Raw genomic sequence first — 23,876 nt, forward strand, 5'->3', positions numbered from 1 at the left:
GTTGGTCTGGTCCACTTGGGTAGGTTCAGGTACAGGTCTCTGTCAGATGTTGTGTATAACCGGACTTGGACTACCTGTCTGTAGCTACCATGCTTTTCACAATTATTGTCTGCATCTACTGGACTTGTGTGCGGGAGGGGTAAATCTATGTAAAAGGGTCATCTTCCTCCAGCTTAAAGCTGGGGGAGATTTATAAAAGGACTAAGGGTCCCTGAGGTCTGCTCCCCTGTCAGCTACTCCTCCTCCCCCCTGAGGTTGTCTGGTCTTCCTCCAGAGCCTCCAAATAAAGACTGCAGGATGAGCCCAGACTGGCCAAAATCCACAGTGCTGTCCACAGATTTAGAGTTTGGTGGGACAGGGTAACCAGGGTGGGGAGGATAGGGCTGGTGTTTCCCTTCGTTAGGGATCAAGCAGTCGGGCACTCAGTGAGGGGAAAGTAGCCCATGCTTCAAAGCCAAACCCCTCTGCTTCCCCCTAAGGGGGCTCACCGCAAGTTCAGGTTGGTACAGCCTGCCACCCCCTATTCAGGAACCACTTGAGCTGCCCTGGGTGCAGGGGAACAGATCAAAAGTGCCTCTTGTTGAGGATGATGCTGGCCCAGACTGCAGAAAGGGCCTGAACACTTTGTTGGGGTCCAAGACAACAGCCTCTGAGGGTCTCACTCTTTGACTGTCCCGCTACCAGCCACTCTCCTGTCCTCCCAGGGAACTGTGCCCAGTATGGGTATCTGGGACTTGGCAGGGGCTGATCCAAACAGTCTCCCATTGGGGGGGGGGAGTGCCCACAAGCCTGTAGGAGGAGGGCAGGCACTTCTTCCCCAGGTAGCCGGGGCTGAACTCACAGGGAAGATTGGATTTGCCTCCTCACCATGTAGTCACACAGCCCAACACTTGCCCATCTGGCTCCTGACAAGCCTTCTGGGAAGCTTCTGACCTCTGTGTGGGTTTCCAGTTGCCCCCACCCCACATACATACCACCAAACCCAGCAGGGTGGCGGGGAAGGTCCCAGCCTTGCACAGTACTCTTATCTCTCTGCACCTGAGCTCAGCAGGGCTGAGCTGAAAATCCCACCTCTGTGCAGCTCCCCTGCATCGCAGAACCCAGCGTGGCTCCACAGGTGAGGGGAGGGGCACTGGTTGTGAGCTTGAGGTGGAGGAGACCAGTCCTCTTTCCCAAGCCACACAGTTTAGTCACTGCCTGGGTCTTCCCCCAAAGCTTCCCCAGAAAATAGAGGGCCCCTTAAAGTCAGCAGAACCCCCCCACATTATCTGAATATGGCAGCATGGCCTCACCAGCAGTGGGAGTCCAGATACTGAACCCTCTGGGCTGGTGCTGTAATAAGAGGGGCGCCCTTCTCTGGGAGGGTGTGGCCAGAGTCTCCCAGGCAGACCGAATCCCCACTGATTTTCACCACCAGATGCGAGGCAGGTTCCTCCTCCTGTCTCTGCTGCTCTGGGTTGGGGAATCCCTGCATGGGGTTGAGACCCCCAAGCTCCAATGGGGAGGGAGTTTTGCATCTGCAATATCCCTCCAGCGTCTCTGTAGCTGCTGCACCTGCGTGTGGGGGCTATTCTTTTCCATGTCTTCTCCCTTCTTACCAGTCTCTATGTGGCTTCTGTAATCCTTGGCTGTTATATTTCAGTTTAGCTAGCCTTCAGTTGGTTGTTTAGGTGGATTGCTCTGCAGTTTAGCTGTAAATCTGGTTTGGAGCCAGGAGCAAATGGGTGCAGCATCCACCTGCTCTGAAGCCACCTTGGAATCTCCATTTTTTGTTATATTTTATACTGTTGCTGGCACTGTGTTCTACGATTTCTCCTGACCTATGCAGGGATAGTCCTGGGGCAGTTCTTTGGGAAGCGCTTGTTATTCTTTATAGACGAGAGTCTCCTATACCAGAGAAACCTCTGTTGGAGGAACAATTTGACTATTTGCTTTAGTGACTAATTTCTGATCGGAGAACAAATATTTGATATTATTAGATCATTTATCAGAGAAATATGGGCCTCCTCAAATAGCCAGAGGGGGATCCCTTCAGTCATCCGTTATATTAAGACACACTGTGACTCATTTTGAAAGACGTTTGGCAATAATAGTGTTATGGTCAAGGAATTTGAGTAAAATTTACAAATATATATGATCTCTTATCTTCTTGTTCTAGGCAGAATAATCTTAGTTTTGTACTTCAATATTTTAGGTTGATAGCCATAAGATTTGGGGAAGAAAAAAAAAAGATTAGGACAAAACAGGACATATTCCATTTAGGAAGCATAGATTTTGTTTTCTTTGCAGGGACTTGTTACCCCTCTTCTCCTTAGCCCACAATGTGGTGAGCGAGCCTTCCAGCCGCGGTGAGGAAGGCATTGATGTGCCGCTGTCCACGGGGCGCCTCCAGGCCTACAGCTAGCACAGGAGTGGCTGCCCAGTGTAGGGGCTTTCGAGGTCCCATTGAAGATGCCACACTGAACCTGCTGACTTTAAGCATCTTTCACTATCCCTTGTAAGATACTAATTCCTTTGTTCTATAGTTGGTGAGAAAAAAGCACATATATGAAAATGAGATAACACCTAAGTTACATAACTCCATAATTTATAGAAAAAAAAATAAAGTAACAGAGATTAAAACAAAAACTGTAACGTGGTACAAATGGACTATTTTACTACAGCTGACAGTTCTACAGAATTATACTTTGTTGTCCTGAAATAAAAATAAAAAATGATCAAAGCCGCTGGAAAAGCTTTCTTTGGCTTCTAAGCAAGTTACAAATCTGGGGAGTCTCTGTGTAAACTATCATTTGTTTCATTATTGAGTGCTTCCCTAAGTGACTAGTGTTATCTCCCAATAGTCATTAATATTCTCCTTCCAGGGTATTCCATCTGACAGAAATGGTGAAATGTGATCCAGTATAAATAGGATGAGGAATTTTCATTGGTTCCTGTGGTCTACCATGGCTTCCTGCCGCTCCCGAGGGGAGACAGAAGTTCTGCTGGACACAGTAGGGGAATTTCTAGGCTCCAAATTTCAAACCAGGAGTAGAGACACAACAGTTTTCAAAGGAAAACAAAACAAACAGCTGATAGATCTACGTCCTTTTCTCTTCTAGTGCAGATTCCACCACTCCCCATTTGAATTTCACTCTCTCACCTTTGTTTGAACTAAAGCTCCTGTTCAGTTAGAGCCAATAAAAACTACAAAAAGGAAACATCTGTACTGTTAAGTAACTAATGCTGCTCTGATTGTCCAGCAAAGTCAAAATCTAATTAAAGATCACATGGGCAAACTTTCAGTGGATAGTATTTTCAAGGCAGAAAAACATGTTGAACTACAACTATCAATTTTACATGTATAAAATTAACTTTATATCTAATTTGTATTTGTATTGTATTTTGTAACTTTTAGAAATATATTATTTCATGACATTTGGTCCTTGAAATAAATGAAGGGTAGGTGTGTTACACAGATTTATTTTACAATATATAAATAATTACTGGAAGAGCCAACATAAGATCCTAGCAAATTCCTTATAAAATCACCTGCTTGGCCCTACCCAGTTTGGCTCAGCGGATAAAGCATTGGACTGTGGACTGAAGGGTTCCAGGTTTGATTCCCATCAAGGGCATATGCCTTACTTGTAGGCCTGATCCTGGGCCCCAGTTGGAGTGTGTGGGTGAGGCAACTAATTGATGTATCTCTCTCACATTGATGTTTCTCTCTCTCTGTCTCTCCCACTCCCTTCCACTCTCTCTAAAAATCAATGGAAAAATATCCTCCAGTGAGTATGAACAAAACAAGCCAAATAGATCATCTGCCTGTGTTAGAAAACACTGTTGCATTGGAATAAAGTAAATTATTTAGGAAATTGTCATTGATTGGCTGGTAGGAATTTAAAAAACATTTTTTTGTACTCTTTCACCCAGAAATTTTACTTATAGGAATATATTCTAACTAAGTAATTAGATGTTTGCTCACAACTGAGCTACAACAAAGTCTTCCTAAGCATTGCTCATGTATTTTTCAGTATAAGTAACAATAGCACTAATTGCTATAAAAAATTCAAAAACTTTATGACTCAACATACAGAAAAGCGTATTTTTTTGCTCACACAAATTCTAAAATGATGTCTTTGGTGAGTGCACATCTATATGGTTATTCAAAGACTCAAACCCCTTCCATCTGCTGATTCCTCCATGTCCTGAGACCGAGGAGTCCTCTGATGGAGAGCCTGCCCTTGGCTGGTTTGGGAACATGAAGGTCACCTGGAAGATGCTTTATGCTGAGCCTTCAAGTGGCATAGATCACTTTTGCTCGTGTTCATTGGCCAGACAGAGTCTATGTTTCCTTGACACTATGGGAGGCTGTGTTCCTAGGTAGCAGATGAACTAGATTTTGGTGAACATGTAATAGTTTCTCTGCAACTTGTAATTGTGAATAAACTTTAAAATAAATTACATCCACATAGCAGAATACTGAATGCAGTGAAAAGATGTTTTTCTATTGAGGGAAACGTGTTGATAACAAAAAGTGCTTCTGGCACAAATGTTATCATTGCTCACATGGTTATCATGACTTGTAATAATCTTTTAGTTATTAACGGCTGACAGAGCAAGACTTATGGAATGATATCATTGCAGTGACATCATAAGTCTTATTTTTCTTTTGTTTTTCTTTCTAAAACCACATGTGTTTTGTAATGAGAGCATAATATGTTAGAAAGATTTCACACTGTGGAATCTGATTTATATACATTTGAAGATGGATTTTGTCATTCATTACCTGGGTTAACTCAAATATGAAGTTACATTTCTTTTTTAAAAATGAGGAAAATAATAATCCAAGTGAATATTCACATGGAAAACACTCAGCAAAGTGTGCAGTACTTAGAAGGGGCTTTAACAATCCTACAAATAATAGAGTAATGTCAATCCCTGTATTTGATGTCATGTGGCAAGTCAGATCATTCCAACTAGATAGTAATTTTGTAGAAAATATATTCAAATGGACTGCATTTATCCTGTTATTTTCCTTAGCTCCCAATAGTTTAATATAATTTTAATGAAAGTTTCCTTATCTTAAAACCCAGGATCTTATCATAAGCCTTCCAAAGTACACATCGTAGGGTAAGAATATTCCTACATCTGGAACATTTTCTTTTGACTACATTTGACACTGGGGAGTCCTGTTAAGTAACTAATATTAAGAACTGCCTAAATACTAAGAACTGCCTTCTCACGTTGAGTTAAGATTGCACATTTTGGCAGACACTGTGGGTTGCCTACCAATCAGCCACTTTCTCCCTCAATGCTGGCAAAGTCTGCTTTGTCACTATGGCCCTGGAAATGTCAGACTCTGGCTGTCCCAGTCTTTCATGCAGCGAGGGCAGGGGCACGCGCTCCAGTCCTGTGTGGGCCAGAGGAGAAGTCTGCTGGGAACATTTCAGAGGGCTGTTTCTCCCAGTGAAGTGACTGTGTTCAGCTACTAAACTTCCTTCTATCTATACCCTGTGCTTTGGGATTCTCCCATCTGGAGGTGGAGTCTCTTTCCTCACTTTTTTGAATTTAAGGCTGATCTCATGACCTAATTTTGACAACAGAATATAGCGAAGTGATTGTGCACCGTTTTGAAGCCTCGTCCAAAGAAACCTTGAAAGGTGGGGCTTCCGGTATAGCTAAATAAGGAAATTAGCGCACACTTTCCCCAGAAAAACAACCATTTCACTGGTAAAAAATTTATAAACAAGTATTTAAAGCCCCCGGACATTCTCCTAAGAGCATAAAGCAAAGGGAGAAACCGTTATTCACTAAAATCTACTGAGCTGGTAAGAGTAGTAGCTGCTGCAGCCATTTTGGACTCTCAGGGGAAACATTGGTGACACCCTGAAGAGAAAAATGGATCCTTGATAACATCATCGAATCCCGGAACTGATGAACTGTCTACTTACTGCTTGCTTTTTATGTGAGAAAATACATTTCCTATTGTTTAAAAAATTTCAGTCTAAATATTTTATTTTTGCAATGAATTATATTTATGTGATTCTCCTAATAGAACTAATCCATGGCAAAATCATGTATAGTGTAAAGTTTGTACTTGGCTGTGCTATTTCTTCTTCTTTTTAAAAAAATATATTTTTATTGATTTCAGAGAGGATGGGAGAGGGATAGAGAGAGAGAAACATCAATGATGAGAGAGAGTCATTGACTGGCTGCCTCCTGTAGTCCACAACCTCCGCATGTGCCCTTGGCTGGAATTGAACCTGGGACCCTTCAGTCCACAGACTGACGCTCTATCCACTGAGCCAAACCAGCTAGGGTACTGGCTGTGCTATTTCTAAAGCACTGTTCCTTAACTAATTATGTCCACCTGCTTCAAAGTGCTTTATCCTCCAAAGGCTGCTTTTCCTGGTCCAGTATTCATGCATGCCTACATGCTCTCACCATTTATGACTCATTCAGATCCAAGGTGTTGAATGACAAGTCTTTGCTAATTCCAGTAAGATTACTTGTACTTAACATGTTCATTTTAGGTTTTGCATCCTGGACTCTACCAAAATGTTTAGTCAGGGATCATGAGACAAACATGAGCTCATTAGAGATCCTTAGATAAATAGTGAATGCTGGCTTATTTTCAGAGCTCATTTTTATTGACCTAGGTGTGTACATGTTGGATCTCTGAAAAAGACTCTTAAAAGCATGGCATGGCCTGTATAAAAGTGAATAACCTAATATAAGAATCCTAATTGTCTGACTCCAAAATTAGCACTGCCTTCACAGGCACATGTGTGGCCTGCAGGTAGGCCACCTGCAGCCAGCCCACCAGGAAGCATTTTTAAAGTCTTGCCTTTACATGGTTATATTACTTCAAACATTATTATGTTTTACTGTGCTTATCTTCTCTTTGCAAGAGCAATCACCATCAAAAGAATATAGATGATAATAGATAAATTAATCTTTGGTAATTGTGTTTTTATCTTTAGTTTTAGAAATCTTATCAGTTTATTTTTGGTATTTGAAATATAGATGAAAAGGAACTATACACATGAAATAAAACAGCTGCCTTGAAAAAGAAACAATGACATACCGGCTTTACATTTTTAGTAAGTTTAGATTTCCCTGGGTGCTTTTTCAGTTTGCTTCTCAATTAATAAGAAAATACAATAAATAGAGCTCATGATTATATCTAATAGCAAAGTAGAGACCTGAAAGGAAATAGATCTGCCTACTAATGCAGCTTGCGGGAAGCCACGGCTTTCCAATACTATCATGAGAGTGCACCAAGGAATACGGAAGGCCGATGGACCTTGAGCATGAGCAGGGCTGACTAAGCACTGTTTGTTCATGCTGAGATAGTGGTGGCTCGAAGCAATTTCCTGACCTGATAGCCTCCAAGTAAAAGTTTACCAGACCTTACTAATCTTTACTGATCTTTACTGACCTTAGAGTCAGTCTATCTGCTACCTGTTTGCCATGCTTTACTGAGGGCAAGATGTGTATCTAAAACTGAATAAAAAGTGGATAAGCCCAGGTTTCAGTGTGTCTCTCTTCAAGAAAGAGGCTCCACCTGGCCCCCACCCCTTAAAAATTCATATTTGTGTCTAGTATTTTTATTTGTGCGTCGGCCCCTCCTTCAGATCCTGAACCCAGCCGTGCAGGTTGAGACAGTAGCTGAATAAGGTTGAAAATCCATTACAATTAGTATTCCTTTTCTGGGCTTCTTGCTCATAGTTGATCACTTCTCTTGTGTTAACTACTTTGAAGTATCTGGTTTCAGAGACTGCCTTCTGAAGGCATTGCAATTGTCTGTTGGCCTTTCATTTGATGATAATGGAGTGCTCTCTATGGCTGGCCTCAGATTCAGGCAATCTTACATCTTCACTACTATTGTTTCCTGGGGGAATTTGCTCTTAGTTGGCTGTATTTCACTAATAAAAATATCCTGACAGCAAAGTAGTTGCAGGGTGGGAGAAAACTAGGAGCCAGCTATTTCACAAGCAACTTACAAAACAAAATTAAGGGTATAATACTTCATAGATCTCTATTTATAGGAAAAGAGATCATTTGCAGATTGAAAGTGCCTTGCATTCTTTTTGTGCACTATTATTCCTCTAGCCATGTCTAAATGGCTGGCACACTGTCTATACAATATCCTAAGAGTCAACACTAACTTCGGGTCCAAAAATCCCAGGCTCACGTCTTTTCTGCATTTGGTGTGATGTAGGGACTGATTAGAAAGGGCAGGAAAAGCTATTGAGAACCCTCTCTAGAAATCCATGGGAGAGTCTTAGCCAAAAAAGAACTGTTTCTCATGATTTTTCTTTTGGCTTTGAAAAATAAACCTTGTTTCGTGAGATTTTACTAACGCCAGGAAGAACTGGTAAACGAATGTACAAAAGATTTGCTTCATTTGACTAAATGTGCATTCGGATGACTAAGTTTCTCACTTTGCATGGCACACTTGCAACTTTTCCACAGGAATAAGAAAGTGCTGAGCTTCTGCTTCTCATTTAACTAAATATGCTTGGCACTTAAAGGCTGCCCTTGACCTGAACAACCCACTGTTGTTTAGAATTTAGCCTTACTGTGATATTGTCATTTCCCAAGTGATGATAGCCATCTATGGCTAACAAAGGATTTAATTTCGAGTATCTGATCTTGTCATAGGGACAGAGGAAAACACTGGAAAAAAAGAGCAAGTTCCTGGTTATTCTTTGCAAGGGGAGGAATAGCCTTCATTATAGCCAAGGCCCAAGGCATAAACAGTCTTGCTTTGAAGAATGTCATCTATAAACCAATTCCCTATACCTTCATCAAGATTTAAAGTTATGATCTTATTAATTGTTAATATAGCTATAGAACAATACTAACTAAAGGCATTTGTTAGACTAAACAGAGAAGGATAATATGAGCTAATAAAACTTAAAAAGTTAAGTCTTTCAGGCCAATGATAACAAAAACTAGATTTTTAGTCTATGATAGATGGCTAGATGTGTACAAGAGCATTTCCTCAAATGGCAAGGTATAAAGAAATGGATGTTTGGTTAAAATCCAAGCAAAGTGCACACAGGATTTAAAAGTATCTATTGTTACTTCATTGAGTAGCACAACAATATAGGCTTTTCGAAGAGAAATTTGGTGCAGATTTTAAAAAAATGACCATATCAGTCTTTGTTGTTTGTCTACCTATAATGAGTTTCTCCTTTATCCCCTCTCTGCCACCACCCCCTGCTTCTTTGTAGTGAATACCAATTTGCTCACATAATCAATAGCTTCTGACCCATTCCCTTCCTCAGGATTATAAATCTTGATTAATCTAAACCAGCGGATGGTAACCAACTGCCTTCAGACTGGCCGCCTATTTTATAAATAAAATTTATTGGAACATACAATGCCTCGTTATTTAGTGTCACCTATGGAAGCTTTCCTACTACAACTTAAAAGAGGTTGCTTTTTGTTTTAAAGTTTATTTTTTATTGTTGACATTATTTTTTAAAATATGTTTTATTGATTTTTTACAGAGAGGAAGGGAGAGGGATAGAGAGTTAGAAATATCGATGAGAGAGAAACATCGATCAGCTGCCTTTCTGCACATCCCCAACTGCGGATGTGCCTGCAACCAAGGTACATGACCTTGACCGGAATCGAACCTGGGACCTTTCAGATCACAGGCCGACGCTTTATCCATTGAGCCAAACCGGTTAGGGCTATTGTTGACATTATTACAGATATTCCCTATTTCCCCACCCCCACACTTCACCCCTCCATCCAGTCCCTGCTCCACCTAGTCCTTCACCATACTATTGTATGTATCCTTGGGCTATGCCTAGATGCATATAAATTCTTTGATTAATCTCTTCCTGTCCTGCACACCTTCATGCCCTCTGAGATTTGTCAGCCTGTTCTGTGCATTCACACCTCTGGACCTATTTTGTTTATCAGTTTATTTTATTCATTAGATCCCACATATAAGTGAGATTATATGATATTTGTCTTTTTCTGACTGGCTTATTTCACTTGGTCTCCAGGTTCATCATGCTGTTGCAAAAGGTAAGATATCTTCCCTTTTTAAAGCTGTATACTGTTCCATTATGCAAATATTCCACAGCTTTTTTATCCACTCATTCACTGCTGGGCACTTGCGCTGTTTCCAGATCTCAGCTATGGTAAATAATGCTCCTTTGAACATAGCGGTACATATATTTTTTTCTGATTGGTGTTTTGAGTTTCTTAGGATATATTCCCACAAGTGGGATTTCTGGGTCAAAGGCAGTTTCATTTTTAATATTTTAAGGAAACTCCATGCTGTTTTCCACAGTGGCTACACCAGTCTGCATTCCCACCAGCCTGTACTAGGGTTCCCTTTTCTCCACCTCCTTGCCAGCACTTGTTATTTGTTGATTTTTTAAATGGTAGCCATTCAGTTTTGGGTAGTACAGGCATTTTAATGATTTAATTCTTTCAATCCATGAAAATGGTATGTGCTTCCACTTGTTTGTATCTTCCTCTATTCCTTTTTTCCAATGTCTTACAATTTTCTGAGTGTAGTCCTTTTACCTCCTTGGCTAAATTTATTCCTATGTATCTGCTGTTTTTTGTTGAAATGGTAAAATGGGATTATGCTTTTTAGTTTCTCTTTCTTATAGTTCATTATCAGTACATAAAAATGCCATTGATTTTGGGATGTTAATTTTGTATCCTGCTACTTTGCTGAATTCATTTATTAAATCTAGTAGCTTTTTGGTGGAGTCTTTAGGATTTTCTATGTATAATATCATGTCACCTGCAAATAACAACAGTTTTATTTTCTCCTTCCCAATTTGGATGTCTTTTATTTTTTCTTCTTGTCTGATCACTGTGGCTAGGACTTCCAGTGTTCTGTTGAATACAAGTGGTGAAAGCAGACATCCCTGCTTTTCCTGTTCTTAAGAGAAATGCTTTTCGTTTTGCCCATTGAATATGATGCTGGCTGTAGGTTTGTCATACATGGTCTTGATTAAGCTGAGGTCTGATCCCTCTATTCTACTTTTCAGAGAGTTTTGCAGAGAATTTTTATTAAAAATAGGTGCTGCATTTTGTTGAATGCTTTTTCTGCACCTATTAATATTATTATGCAATTTTAACCTTCATTTTGTTTATGTAGTGTATCACATTCATGGAATGTTTTTAGTATATTGCTGAATATTGGCCTGTAATTTTCTTTCTTTGTAGTGTCTTTATCTGGTTTTGGAATTAGGATAATGCTGGCCTCATAAAAAGAGTTTGGAAGTCTTCCCTCCTCTTGAATTTTTTGAAATAGTTTGAGAAGGATAGGTGTTAGTTCTTTTTTGAATGTTTGGTAAAAGTGGCCTGTGAAGCTGTCCAGACCAGGGCTTTTGTTTGTAAGGAATTTTATTTTTTTAAATATATTTTATTGATTTTTTACAGAGAAGAAGGGAGAGGGAATAGAGAGTTAGAAACATCCATCAGCTGCCTCCTGCACACCCCCTACTGGGGATGTGCCTGCAACCAAGGTACATGCCCTTGACCGGAATCGAACCCTTGGACCCTTCAGTCCACAGGCTGACGCTCTATCCACTGAGCCAAACCGGTCAGGGCTGTAAGGAATTTTTTGATTATTGCTTCAATTTCATTAGTTGTAATGTCTATTCAGGTTTTCTTATTCTTCCTGATTTAGTTTTGGAAGATTGTATGTTTCCAGAAATTTATCCATTTAACCTAGGTTTTTCAATATGTTGGCATATCATCGTTTATAGTTTTGTGGTTTTTTTTTTAGAATCCTTTGTATTTCTGTGATGTCAGTTTTTACTTCTCCTCTTTCATTTCTTATTTTATTTATTTGGGTCCTCTCTCTTTTGTTTCTTGATGAGTCTGGTTAAATGCTTGTCAATCTCGTATTTCTTTTCAAAGAACCAGGTCTTGGTTTCACTTATCTTTTGTATTTTTTTTAGTCTAGCTGCCATTTATTTCCACTCTATTATTTTTTTTCCTTTGCTTGCTCTTGACATTATTTGTTGTTCTTTTGGGTGTAGGATTAGATTGTTTGAGGTTTTTCTTGCTTCTTGAGTTAGGCCTGTATTGCTATGAACTTCCTTCTCATGATTGCTTTTGCTGTGCCCCATGGATTTGGGTTTGTTATGCATTTATTTTTATTTGTTTCCAGATAACTTTTGATTTCTTCCTTGATTTCACTGTTATCCCATTTATTATTTTATAACATGTTATTTAGCTTCTGTGTGCTTGAATGTTTTGCAGTTCTTTTTATTATAGTTGATTTCTAGTTTCATATTATGTGGTCAGAGAAGATGCTTGATATAATTTCAATCTTCTTGAATTTATTAAGACTTATTTTGCATCCTAACATGTGGTTTATCTTTGAGAATGTTCCATGTGCACTTGAGAAGAATGTATATTCTACTGCTTTGGGATGAAATGTCCTGTAAATATCAGTTCAGTCCATCTGGCTCAGTGTGCCATTTAAGGTCACTGTTGCCTTGTTGATATTTTGTCTGGAAGATCTATCCATTGATGACAGTGGAGTGTTAAGATCCCCTACTATGACTGTATTGCTGTAAATCTCTCTTTTAATGTCCACCAAAATTTTCTCTATGTATTTAGATACTCCTGTTTTTGGTGCCAATATGTTTACAAAGGTTATATAGTCTTGTTGGATTGATCCCGGTATGTAGTGTCCTTCTTTGTCTTTTTTATGGCCTTTGTTTTGAAGTCTATTTTGTCTGACATAAATTTTGCTACCCCAGCTTCATTTTTCTTTCCATTTGCATGGAATATTTTTTTTCCATCTCTCCACTTTCAGTCTGTATCTTTTTTTCTGAGGTGGGAGTTATGTAGACAGCATATATGGGTCATATTTTCTTATTTATTCTGCTACCCTATTTTGATTAGAACATTTAAGCCATTTTCATATAAAATGATTATTGATAGGTACATATTTATAGCCATTTTATTCTATTAATGGTATACATATATTATATAATAATAATAATAATAATAATAATTATTATTATTATTATTTATAAAGCAGGCCCTTTAACATTTCTTGCAATATGAGTTTGGTGGTGATGAACTCCTTTGGCAATTTATTGTCTGGAATGCTCTTTTATTTTGATTTCAATGTTAAATGATAGCTTAAATGGATAGAGTACTCTTGGTCTTAGGTTCTTGGTCTTCATCACTCTTAATATTTCATGCCAATCTCTTCTAGTCTGAAATGTTTATGTTGAGAAATCAACTGACAGTCTAATGAGAGCTCCCTTGTAGGAAACTAACTGTCTTACTCTTGCTGCTTTTTAGATTCACTCTTTGTCTTTAACCGTTGGTATTTTAATTATGATCTGTCTTGGTGTTGGCCTTTTTGTATCCAGTTTGACTGGAACTCACTGTGCTACCTGAACTTTATTTTCCAATTATAGTTGATGTACAATATTATATTAGCTTCAGGTATACAACTCAATGCTTAAACGTTATACAATTTACATATGATCGTCCCAATAAATCTCATACCCATCTAATGCCATACATAGTTATTATAATACTAGTGGCCCAATGCACAAATTCATGCACATTGAAAGGAATTAATTAGAAGAAACATTTTAATATAGCTATTCGCCCTTTCTTTATAATAGAAACGTCAACCAAATTCATAATCGACAATGACAGATCAAAACACACGTGTGTGATTGGTGACAGCGAGAGCTTTATGTGTGTAGCGCATGCGCGAGTCAACTTAGCCTTTTATAGATATAGCATAAACTTGCTTAATTAGACCTGCTTTCTGATTTAGCTAAACTTTTTTCAGCCCAGTGAAGCACCCCAACTTCTCTTTCAGGTAATTGTCAGCAACACAGCAGTAAATGTCAACATGAAGCAGGTTATTCTTGTAGATCATGCAGGGAGAACAAAGGGTAAAATATTTAACTGCAGCAGTGTTTGACTATATTCTTCACAGTGAGAAAGCCTGAAGTCATTTTCAAGGTCCACCATTTCTTACTTCTTCTCAGTTGGGTCAAGTTTCTAAACTTTCTAAATCTCCATTTTCTGGCTAATGAAAAGAAAATAGGATTCCACTGAGTCTCCTATCTACATACTCCAGGACTTCTGTGAGGATCAAATGAGACGAGACACAGGAAAACTCTTCATAAACATTTGGTTAAAGTGTAAAATGTTTCCACCTGGCTATAAAGCAAGTTGTGTTCCTGGGCTGAAGAAACTGCAAGGAGGCTAGTCACTAGGGAGAGGAAGCCGGGCATTGCTACATGACATCATTACCCAGTGCCCACAGCAACTGTTTCCAGGCTGGTCTGGGCTAAGGGCCGCATTTTGTGCCTTGGAGTCTTGGCAGCATTGGCTGTGATTTGGTGGGGTGTCGTTCTGGGGTGGTGGCAGGGCCTGTGTCCCACTTGAGGGAAGCTGATTGTTGCTTTGTGGGTGCCAGGTCCGTGGCACCGTTTACTGTTAAATGGCCAGTACACATCATGGCAGCTCCTGCATTGAGCACCTGCCCCCTGGTGGTCAGAGTGCATCATAGCTACCTGTTGAAGGGTCACTTAGCATATTAGTCAATATATATATATATATATATATATATATATATATATATATATATATAGTATTGATTATACTCCCTATGCTGTATTTTACATCCCCAATATGTACTTCTTATCCCTTCACCTTTTTCACCCATTCCCCCCCCCCCCCCCCAATCTGGCAACCCTTAAAATGTTCTCTGTATCTATGAGTCTGTTTCTGCTCTGCCTGTTTGTTTATTTTGATTTTTAGATATGCATTTATTGCCATTTTATCGTTCCTATCTTGATTCTTTTTCTTCTTCTTCCTCCTCCTCCTCCTCCTCCTCCTCCTCCTCCTCCTCCCCTTCCTCCTCCTCCTCCTCCTCCTCCTCCTCCTCCTCCTCCTCCTTCTTCTTCTTCTTCTTCTTCTTCTTCTTCTTCTTCTTCTTCTTCTTCTAGCAGACCCTTTAACATTTCCTATAATACTAGTTTGGTGGTGATGAACTCCTTTAGCTTTTTCTTATCTGGGAAGATCTTTATCTGACCTTTGATTCTAAATGATAGCTTTACTGGGTGGAGTAATCGTGGTTGTAGGTCCTTGCTTTTCATCACTTTTAATGTTTCTTGCCACTCCCTTCTGGCCTGCAAAGTTTCTGTTGAGAAATCAGCTGACAGTTGTATGTACACTCCTTTGTAGGTAACCAACTGTCTTTCTTTTACCGCTTTTAAGATTCTCTCTTTGTCTTTAACCTTTTGCATTTTAATTATGATGTTGCTTGGTATGAGCCTATTTGTGTTAATCTTGTTTGGTACTCTGTGCTTTCTGGACTTATACGTTTATTTCCTTCACCAGGTTAGGAAAGTTTTCCATCATTATTTTTTCAAATAGGTTTTCCATTTTTTGCTCTCTCTATCTTCTACTTTTGGCACCCCCATGATGCAAATGTTGGTATGCTTTAAGTTGTCCCAGAAGCTTCTTATACTATCATCATTTTCTTAGAATTTTGTTTCTTTTTGCTATTCTGATTGGATTGTTTTCTGCTTCTGTTTCTTCCAAGTCTCTGATTTGCTCTTCTGCTTCATCTACTCCACTGTTGATTTCCTATAATGTATTCTTCATTTTAGTTAATGTATTATTCATTTCTGACTGGTTCTTTATTATGTTTGCTGATTCTATGTTTGCTTCCTATCTCTTGGTTCAAGTTCTCACTAATAGAACTCAGTGTATTTGGCAACATTGGAAACTTGATGGCTCCATGAAAAAAATAAAAGAAAAATATAACAAAGAGGTTTCATCTCATATATATCATAAAGAAGAGAAAACTTGTTTTTAATTAATTATCCATTTTCTTTGCAGAATATGGCTTCAGGAAATCAAATAAATTATTTGAAACAATGTCTATGGGCTACTAATTTATTTCATTAAAACATCAAGTTAATGAGTTGAAGTTTCAGATGCATCCCTAAGTGAGCCAGTAAATTTACTCTGGCTTAGAACTAACAACTCTACAGATTCAACCAATCATCTTGAAAAATTGTTCCTAGAGGCTGGTTGAGTTTGGGTGGATGGATCAGGGCAAATTCATTCTCACCACCCTCTGGGAAATCCACTCAATGTTGTGTCAAGAGTGGTTCCTTCATAAAGGGACAGCAGCCTCTTGGTATAAATGTTGCAAAGCCTTGTGGTTGAGCATATGGACATCCCAGAGAAGCTATCTGAGTTTTTATCCTGGTTCCAAGCTCACTAAATGTCCGACTGTGAGCAAATTACTTAACCCCTCTGCTTCAATTTCTCCATCTGAGAAATAGGTCAGATGGTAGGATATAATTCATAGCATAATTGAAAGGATGACTTCAGGTGACATATTTAAAGTTTTTAGTGTAGCCTCTGGCACATCAGTAACTGCTCAGAAAATATTACTAAATAAGGTATCTTGTTTTATAAAGTGGCTTCTTGACTGTCATGATGGTGCCAGAACTCAAAGGATCCTGCACATATTTCTTGTCACTCTGTTTGGTTTCAGTAGAAAGGGTTATTATTATGAATTCAACATACATAGTATTCTCTGGCAGGCCTGGATCTCCATTCTTTATGGAATGTGTTAAGTTGGATGTGACCTGCCAACAGCTAATTGCCATTTAAATGAGTGCCAATGGAAGCCCAGATTTCTATCCCTCAGCTGAGTGAGTCAGGGATTTTAACCCAGCAAAATGTCTGTTTATGGAATAAATCATTGAAAGAAAGCTCTCTTTGTGTGGCATTTTCTAGTTTTACCTGATCTCTGTTACTGAATCCAATGGTGCTCTGTGTGAGAGATTGTGTGTGAGGAATTTAACCATGAAAAATCTCCATCTTTTGCAAGTATTCTATGTCTTGACGATTTCAGGAATTTCATTGGCAAGTTGTCGTGAGTCTTCTGTTGCAGAGATTGGAATGCAACACTAGATATGAGATAAACAGATGGTGATCAGAGACTTTCCATTTTCTACTGAGAAAGTTAAAAATATTGAGGAAAATTAGAATCACCATTCAAGGAACAAAAATGTCCAGACTCTTTATCAGTTAAAATCATTACCTGAAGCAAAAGTTTCTCCCCAAACACAAACTTTATTTTTTATGTAAAATAATTTATATTCACTTTCTGTAGTGTTCAAGCCATTCTTCCAAAGATAAAAGTGAAAATTATATAGTATTTGAGGCAACTATGATTTTGTGATGTGGGTGATAGCATTTTCCTTACAGTCATCATTAGACCTACCTCTAAATACTTTGCCTGGTATTTAATAATATTTTCAAACCTTTCTAAACTTATATAAAGGCTTGAAGCCCCCATGCTTTGGTCAAACTAGTTGAGTCCCAGAATTTCTAGGACCTTTTTTATTCTGTTATCATAGAAATGATGCATTTGGGAAAATACAGCATCATGCTTATATTTATTTGCTAGAAATGCTGTGTCATTTTTCTCAGGATAATATCATTCGAGTCTTTACTGGAGCCTTCAGTGGAGTGATTCCCGAGTGATCTGCACTTAACTGGTGCAGGAGGGACTGCCGGGTGCTCCACTCCTTGGGTCTTTCTTTCTTTTTGGTGAGAAAGTGTAAGCAGGAGGCTGGCCCACAGGTCTAGGTTCAGTGCTTTTCTAGATAAATAATTGGTTAAATGGGAACCAGTAAGGGTTATATGGTGTGGTAGGTAAAATAATGGTGTCCCCAAAGATGTTCTTACTGTAATCTCCAGAATTTGTCAATATTTTACCTTGTACCACAAAAGGGACTTTACAGATGTAATTTATTTTATCTTTTAGCTTTATTGAGGTATAAATGACAAATAAAAGTTTAATGTATTTAAAGTATTCAATGTGATGATTGTGTGTATGTGTACATTGTGAAAGAATTCCAACCACTGAGTTAATTAACACATCCATCACCTCACATATTTACCTTTTCTTAATTTCTTTTGTCTCCTTTCTGTTTGTTTTGTGTGTGTTTTTTTTTGAGGCCTCTTAAGTTCTATTTTCTTAAAAAATTAAAATAATACAATATACAGTATTACCAACTGTAGCCTGTTTAAATTCCAGCCAGCAAGTTCATGTGTTTTAATAGATACACTATTATCTCTTTGTCCTGCATCACAGTCATTTAGCTGAGAGAAAGAAAAAATCACTCATCTTGGTTTAGTTATAGAAAACTACACACCTTTTCTGTGAACAAATATTTAAGCATAAATGATTCCCAAATTTAGTTACTGCATATAGCTAAGATGGAAAAGTTCAATTTCAATTCAATAAACATTCAGTGAAAAGCCACTATCTTCAAGTCATAAAAATTGTATGAGAGGAAATTTGAAGAATGAAGCTTGTCCATAAAGAGCTGACAGTCCTATGGGTACAACAAGTACGAACATCAGTAAGCATACAAGGCAGTGTGTGATAAAGGCTGCAGATGATGAGAGTGGAAAGAGCAGGATTTTGCCATTAGAAGGACTTGTATTATTTATGTCACCCATTAATAGGTTTTCCATTATTCTTGATTTCCTTATATTAAGTTTTTATCTCAAAAATGGGCAAATTGAAATTGATTAAATGAAAAGAATGACTGCTTGTTTTACTGATTATTTCAAGAAATAGCAGATGCCTAGTGCCTACTATGCCTTGGCCACTATTCCAAGTTCTGGGAATATATTTATAAATGAAATAAAGTCCCAGTGTTTACGGACCTTATATTGTGATTGAAAGAGACATATAATAAACACATAAGTGGATAAATATAAGTTAATGAAAAAATACAAAGTAAAGTATAGATCAGGAATATCTCAGATCATCACACAATTCCTGACATCGTGTGCCAACCAAATAGATGTAAGTTCCTATCAATGGATGGAAGAATTCTAAGGTATGAATTTTGCAAAATTGAATGAAATAGCCATTGGTTTTTAAGTTTGGGGAAGGTGTCAGCAGGAAGGGAAAGGACTTGATGCTGAGAGAAGAGAATGCACATGGATCTGGAAATGGTAACGTGTGTGTTATTTTGGAGAAAGTGCATTATTTCCCACAGCCATCAGACCTCACCAAACACCATGTTTGGGTTCAACTTTTGAGTAAAGGCCATTGTAAGCACTAGGGGCTTTGGCTTAAACCTGGGAAGCATTCTCTCCTCCAGCGATTTAACGGATTGCCTCTGTAGCTTCCTACACTTCAGCCAGCTCTGCAAGTTTGGGCCAACTTCTTGACTGAGGAAACTGGACCACCAGGCGGGCTCTCCATACTCAAGTTTTATCTCCATTCTCTCGGTAATTTTCCTTCTCCTTCTCTTTCTAAATCTGGCTGCTGTTTCCAGTAGAAGAAGTCCCTCCTTGCTTGCCAGAGATATTTTCCTAGCTTGTTTTAATAATCTTAATTTGCTGGGTTAGGATTTCCAAGACAAACTCATCTTGAGATATAAAAAAGGAGAGGCCGGGTGCGAGTGTGGGATGCTGGAGGGAAGCGAGGGCAGGGATGCCTTCGGTTTACCACAGGATGTTCAGACTCTCCCACCGAAAGAAAAGCAAACAAACAGCAAACTGCCTGGATCTTGGGCTTAAGCCCACAAGGGCTGCTGCAGAAGGGCAGGGAATTCCTAAATGCTGACTGCTGTGGGCTACATGAGTGTGCCAAATGACGGCCCAACATCAACTTTCAGTTCTTTGGATTTTTAAATTTTCAAGTTTTGTTTTCTTGAGGATAAAGGGTCCCTATCCTTCCTCATCTTTGCTCAAATTTCTACCACTTGAGCTTTCTTTCTTCAAGAGCAAGAAGCTGCTCCCCACCCCCAGCTTTCTCCCTTCTTGAAGTTTTGTGTCTTCCTTTTCCCTACAAGTTTTTTTTTTTTTTTTTTTTTTTTTTTTTTTTTTTTTTTTAAAGAATCATCCATTCATACTTTCTCTATTGCAGTTCCGTTCTTCTGGCAACCTAGTTTCTGCTCTCATCAGTCTACTGAAATAGTGTTCTCAAATGTCCAAACTATGCCAATTTGGTAATTTTGATGGTCCACTCAGAGTTCTTTTCCTGTTTGACCTCTGCATCATCTGAGTCCTGGTCACCTCTTGGCCTCTAGGTTTATTATATTCTTTTGGTTTTTCTTTTTATCTAGGTAGATATTCAGTAAAATTATTTGTTTTTCTTTTTGTCCCTCAAATGTAGGTATTTTTGGAGGGCTTCATTTTCAGCTCCTTTATCTTTCCTATCTTTTGGCATGTTTTCGGTAGCCTCAACCTGTCTCTCAAAATCTAGGTCCAAGTTCCCAACTGTCTGATAAATATTTTCACACATGTTCTTTCACCAGCTTCTCAATTTAAGCACATCAAAGATATGGTTCATTTTCTTCTTCCAATGTCTCCAACCAGGTATCTAAAAAAGGATCATAATTAATGCATTTCTTTCAAGAAATATAGCTGAAAAATAATACATAAGAACTGCATGGTCCGTTCTTCAATTGCTAGTGCTTTTCACGTTAAGTGTTCCACCTGTAATGGTTTTAAGATAGTTTGGTACACATTTTTAAGAACAATTTTCAGAATCGGATCCAATACACTTTTTAAAAACTAAACATAAGAATTCTCGCGTTTGAAACCCATTTCTAGAAGATGCTTTAGAAGAGCTACTCCATTTTAATACACGTATCATTGTTATTGAAGCTTACCACAGCTCTTTACATGCTAAGTTTTTAAGTTCCAAGTTGTTTTAGACTGAACATTATTTTATTTTCTATTTTATATAAGTTCTTTTGTGAATATCGTAATTCTCTATACAGCTTGGAGAAGTCCATGGTGATATGAGCGTTGTTTCAAATTCTCACAGCCACCTGCTATTTTATTGCATAAATGCGAGGTTTAGACATTGTTTTTCTTCCCAAGTCTCCAGCTGCTGCCTGCTCAGGCACCGAGGGAGGCTTGTGCAGCTCATCATAGGCAGGGCTTCCTGTCAATAGGAAAGAGGAAGCAGTGCTTTTGGATGAACCCTTATTGTCCCGGCTGGAACAGTGATCATCGGGCAGTGATAAGGGCCTTTTTCTCCCTGCGTGATCTACATGCGTCTGACTAACCTTGTTAAGGAGAAGAGGAAACGCGGGGTGGGCACAAGCAGTGTTGGGAACACTTTCTTTCTTTGGCCTCTCATATCCCAGCCACAGAAAGAATCTAAGAGGCCTGAAGGAAGATGATTCTTTTAAGTAGTCAGAATGTTTATCTTGCCATGGTTTTGAATTTCCTTGCTTTAGAGAGTAAATATAAAATTACATCATCACATCAGTTAAATAAAAAAGTAATTAATAGACTATCTTTGTAATTAAGATGGGCTACTGTAATGTGTTCTACACTGGGTTTGATTTTTTTATTGTTATCACTTTTTGTTTGTAGTAATTCATGAGTTTAGCATCTTCTACTTAAGAAGGCTAAGCCTCAGGATAGCCTTGTGTTTCATCTTTATATATTCCTCACTGTTTCCATCTCATTCTTGTTTCCTTCAATGGGCCTTATACCTAAAATATGCTTCTTAAATATTTGTTGAATAAATGCTTGATATAATGAAAGGCACCATCAGCTTGCTTTTCCTGTACCCAAAACTTGAGGTAAGTATATTTTCTATTACATTAAAAATTACTTTTAATATGTTAAACCAAAACCATCATTCCCATTTTCCAGATGACAAAACTGGACCCACAAGGTTAAATGATTATTTGTGTGCGTGTGTGTGTGTGTGTGTGTGTGTGTGTGTGTGTGTGTGTGTGTGTGTCATGGTAAATCAAAGATCTGGGGAGTGAATTGGCTTGTAGATCACAAGTACATTAACAATAGTCTCTGATTTTAGCTGTTCTTCCCAGTGGCCTATGAGCCTAAAATAGAATGAAAAGACTCCCATAATTTAAATAACTTTTTTGTAAGGGATATTACCGTAGTGATAAAGCTAAGAGGAAAATTGAAGGACAGCTAACAGATGATTCTGGTGTGACTCCCTTACCCAGAGGTCAAGAGTAGCATGGTTCCATTGTTCAAAAGCATTTCTATTGAAACTGGCATTTTGTGAAATTCCATCCCAAATGCTCCCCATCATAAAATTCTATTTAAAAGTAGTAAGGGCCAGAATGGGCTCCTACACCCCAGCAAACTGGGATTGAAATGTATTTTCCAGTCAAGTTTAGGAAACAAAAAATAAAACAAAGTAAAAACAAACGTTTTATTTATTTATTATCACTGTATTGTAAAATAAAATATTTTTAGTTCTTTCTATATACAGTAGCGTGCAGGTTCGAGCCTTTGAATTTAGATAATTTGGGTTTGAGCCCCAGATTCAATATCTTGAAATTTTGTTAATCACTGTGAGCTAAATGACATTATTTTTACAATGTTAAAATATAAATGAGCAAGAGCATGAGATAAAGTGTTTAACACAGCAATAGTATTAGATGAGGTGATGGTTGGGGGGCCCGGGGGTAGGTAGAGGGGATAAGTGGTGATGGAAAAACAAAATAAAAACACTAGCTGTTACAATTGTTCATAAGTAATTTAAATTTTACTGTCATTATTAACTTAAATATACTCTTACTTTTAATTACCAATTGTATCTGTATTTATAATGATACCAATTCAACTACTAACCTTTTCTTAACCAATGAATAACATGCTTTCTGAGTGAATATATTAGGTGCAATTCATATTGATTATGTGTGCGAATAGTGTCTATTTGCAAAATAACACTTTTCTGAAAAAGCATAGAAATGTGTGATAGATATGTGGTATTATTTACTTCTCTTGTTAGCTGAGCATTCTTCACTTGAATTTATACCATAAAATAGCATATTAATTTATAGAATTCAAGAGTCATAATGTGTATGTGTGTGTGTGTGTGTGTTAAACCAAACAGATATATGTCCTGGTCAACATGGAAATGACAGTGTTTGACTTGTTTAGGTAAGATGCTTGAGTTGAATTTTAGAGTTTCCAGAAATACAAATACATGATCTAATATAACAAATATGGTGTGACACCAGCATGACGGATTTTTTAAGGCAGAAATACTTCCTAAAATGTTACAAAAAATAAGTAGAATAGCACATAAAGCAGGATTTCCAGTATGCATCTGGAGAACATTCTGAATGTGCTCTATGGATGTTCCATACTTTAGAGACTTGTAACTTCAAATTTACTTAAATCTAAGAAATTAAAATGTTAATATGAAATCCTTTAGTTTTAAATGACTTTATAATGTTAACACAATGCTATGGAATGTGACATGAAATGGTAAGTATGGTACTTGGAGGTATACATTTGAAAACTATACTAGGAATTTACACCTACCTCCAAATCCCTGTATGTTTATAGTTCCAGATTAAGGGCTCAAGTCAAGGGTGCTGGATTGTGTTTGTCTATTGGCCATCTTCCCCTCATACATCATTCTGGCCTCCATCACAAGCCTTTTGCATCTCACTCCCCTCTCTTACACTTAGAATAGGGCTACTATGTAAGGCAACTTCAAAGGATGGATGTAAATGGTGTCCCCTGGAGTCATGCAATACTAAGCCTCTTGACCATAGGCAACAACCCTGTCCAAAATATGTCAAAAATACATATCTAAAGAAATAGCAGCTTAGAAGTTCAAATTGATGATGCAAATCCTCCCTTATTAACAAATCTATGTTTTTGTAATTAATCTTTATCCTCTTATCCCAGCTCAGCCTACCTGTACCTCCAGGTATAAGTATAAACAATTACATCACTGACTACTTAACTTCTTAAACTATTGCCTTATTTTGTGACATGTTTTTTGAAACCTACTTGGATTTTTCTTTCTACTTCTCTTTGATCTTGGATGGAGAGTAATATCCTACCTA

Source organism: Myotis myotis, unplaced genomic scaffold, assembly GCF_014108235.1.
Source record: "Myotis myotis isolate mMyoMyo1 unplaced genomic scaffold, mMyoMyo1.p scaffold_m19_p_11, whole genome shotgun sequence".
Lineage (NCBI taxonomy): Eukaryota > Metazoa > Chordata > Mammalia > Chiroptera > Vespertilionidae > Myotis > Myotis myotis.